The sequence below is a fragment of the Eumetopias jubatus genome, unplaced genomic scaffold (genome assembly GCF_037043125.1).
Source record: "Eumetopias jubatus isolate StellerSeaLion01/CBP00866 unplaced genomic scaffold, mEumJub1_p1.0 scaffold_5, whole genome shotgun sequence".
NCBI lineage: Eukaryota > Metazoa > Chordata > Mammalia > Carnivora > Otariidae > Eumetopias > Eumetopias jubatus.
In genome coordinates, this window is record NW_028274811.1 from 71,422,762 (window position 1) to 71,426,187 (window position 3,426).

Genomic DNA, 3,426 nt, shown 5'->3' on the forward strand with positions numbered 1-3,426 from the left:
TCTCCCCTCCTGCCAGAATCCTGGTATTACCACCACAACCTTAAAATTGGCTTCAACAGAGTCATCTTTTCAGTCACGATTTCAGGTGTCTAAAGAAATAAGCTCCTATTCTGCAGAGTCATATATTTTTTTCCTTTCAGTTTATCAAAATAATAGCAAAGACAGTTTCATTAGCAAAACTTTTCTCCAGAATACTGATGGCCCAAGCTATACCAAGTCAGCTGGTGGGGAAACAAGTCATCCCACGTGGAAAGTGTCATAAACTGGTTCTTCTAGGTAGGGAAGCATAAGGCAAGGATTAAGGTGCTAACACATTTTCAGAGGTGCCAGCTCTGTGGGGAAGGTAACAGGAAAAGTGAAGCGAAGCAAAGGAAGGAGAAAGGAAGTGCACCATGATGTTGTTACTACACTGGTTTCTGCTTAACAATGAACCATAGACAAGTTGACTTGTCTTTGTGTTACTTGGCACTCAAAATTTGTCTGTAGGGTTTGCAAGAAGAAAGCAAGCCTCTGAGGAGTCAATGAAGAAGAGAAAGAAAAGGAAAGGAATTTATTTGCCCGACACCTTCCAATCTCCTTTTCCCTTTTGTCAAGGGTCACATCACCGACAGCCACCTCCTCAAGTGTCAGTCTGCATTGTACAACATTTTGATGGCCACCGAGGAAGCCATGTGGTGAGGATTTTCATCTAAGTCAGAAAGCAGAGGAGAAAACAACACAGGGAGAATACTGATAAGGAAAAGGAAGGAACATGTAGGAATCTGAAAAGTGATTGTGAGATTTGTGTCTCCAAATGAAGACAATGTCATCTATACAGTTTTCTCACATGCACAAACTATAAAATTTCATGTTTAAGTATTTGCATTCCAAAACTGAATTATACTTTGTGTTAAGCATATTAGAAATACAGGAATTTAAGATGTATAAGAAATGGAATAGGAATTACATATCTTAATGAAGTATGAATTAATATCTTAATAAAAATCCATATATAAAAATACAAATTATATCAGTAAAAACTATTTTCTTTTTTGGATAGAAAAATTACAAAAGTGTTCAAAAATACTTTTGAAGAAACAACAGCAAATCCATAATTTTTCTATGAAATCTTGTATCTAAAATTATATTGTTCATGTCAAAATATAGTTTTAAAGTAAAATTTTAAATTTATAGAATAAAACATGTTGAATTCGGAATTTCTGATGTGCTCTGTTATGCCGCCATTATTAATATGATAAGTAATAGGAAAAAAATGTTGCTTATTGTATCAGTAAAATAAATCACTTTATATTTTGTGTCTTCAGTTATAATATATGCAATACAATGTTAATTTAATAGAACTTGGAAAATTTAAAAAGGTATAAATAGAGCAATACAATCACCAACCCATACTCTAACCGATTATAACCCTTCTTAATATTTTGTTTCAAGCCTTTTATTTAGACATACATATTTTACATAATCAAATATTTAAAATGATATTAAAATCAATGTATAATTTTGAATCTTTTTCACTTAACATTATATGCTAAGCATTTGCCCATGTTAATCTCTGAGAAGAACAATTTAAATGGTTATGTAATCTCTCTCCATTATACTGTATTCCATAATGTATTGAACCATTCTCTTGTTAGATACAAATTGTTTCTGTGTTTTTATTATTAGAAGTAATATTATGATGCACACTATTGTCTGAATTTTGATTATTTTTAGAGGTCAATTCATAGGAATATAAAAGCCAAAGAATATTAATTTCTGAGAGAATTATTAATGTATATTGCCATGTCTTTTCCCAGAAATAGTATTTATATTTACATTCCTATCAGAGCACTGTATGGAAATGCCTCAGTGCAAAGGCAGATCCCACAAATTTTCATGTTACACTTCCATAATAAAAGTCCAGTTAATGGGGACCCCAGTTAAGCGTCTCTCTGTTAGATTCACTCCAGCAGCTAAACCTGCCCGCGGTAGAGGCCTTTTTTTTTTTTCCCTGCTCAGATTAGGCCCAGGCCCACCTCGCCGGTCGCAAGACAGTCTCGGAGGTCCTATCCATTTACTTTGGGTCCCTGACGGCGAGCAGTGGCGGCAAGCACCAAGGTTTGGCTTCAGCATCGACTGCTGATGCCACTACTTGTTCAAGCACCATGCTGTTTATTTCAATGTCAAACGCTTCTACTTCTGCTGCTACTACTGGGCTCTTTTGGTTCTCCAGCAACTTCGACTGGAACATTTGGTGGCATAACTTTGGGATTTGGATTAAAATTCCCTGGAGCAGATGGAGCAGCTCATACTGCTTCTACTACAGCATCAACGACGACCACCACCACTGTCACCACCACCACCACTACTACCACAACCACCAGTGGCTTTACCTTGAACCTAAGGTCACTGACATCATCTGGGATTAATAACATTGTTCCAGTTGGTATTAATTCCCTACCATTTACTTCGACTGTTAATGCAATTGAAACTCCCGTGATGACATATGGTCAGCTGGAGGGTCTGATAAACAAATGGGGCCTTGATTTAGAGGATCAAGAGAAGTACTTTCTTCACCAGGCCACTCAGGTCAATGCTTGGGACCATACACTGACTGAGAATGGTGAGAAGATTACTACTTTACATGGAGAAGTGGAAAAAGTGAAACCGGATCAGCAGAGGCTGGAACAAGAATTGGATTTTATCCTGTCACAGCAGAAGGAACTGGAAGATCTCTTGACCCCTTTAGAGGAGTTTGTGAAGGACCAGAGTGGGTCTGCTTATCTGCAGCATGCAGATGAGGAGCATGGAAAGACTTACGAATTAGTAGAAAATATAGATGCTCAGCTGAAACGAATGGCCCAAGATCTCAAGGACATTATCGAGCACCTGAATACATTTGGAAGTCCTGCTGACACTATTGACCCGCTTCAGCAGATCTGCAAGATCCTGAATGCTCATATAGACTCTCTACAGTGGATTAATTGGAATTCAGGCATGCTGCAAAGGAAAGTAGAAGCGGTAACACGGATTTTTGAGGATCATCATCGTGCAGAGCAAGAACACAATATCAGAATTGTTTTTGATTGAATGACCGTATCTTCAGCATGTTGTTTTGGGATTACACATTATCTACAAATTGTGATGATGTGAAATAGAGTAGTATTCACAATTAACTACTTAATCTTTGGTTGCAATGAAGTTTGCATGTGGTTGTTTTTTTTTTTCCATTTAAATACTGTGCTGTTGAGAATTAAACTGTAGTTTGGCTTTTAGTATTAGCAAATCATAACTGTATTAGCCCTCTTGGCTCTAGGCAGCAACCTGTTAGATATTGACTCCATGTGTGTAATTCGTATCTTAAATTCTCCTAGATTCCATATTCTACCAGCAGCACACATTGTCTTTCTTCCTTTAACTGGATCATCGAGAAATGTTTGCCAAGAA

The 3,426-nt window shown here is 37.1% G+C and overlaps 1 pseudogene; it reads left to right on the forward strand.

The window, feature by feature from the left end:
• Positions 1–2,144: 2,144 nt before the first annotated feature.
• Positions 2,145–3,069, forward strand: LOC114198054 (nuclear pore glycoprotein p62-like; annotated as a pseudogene).
• Positions 3,070–3,426: the final 357 nt, after the last annotated feature.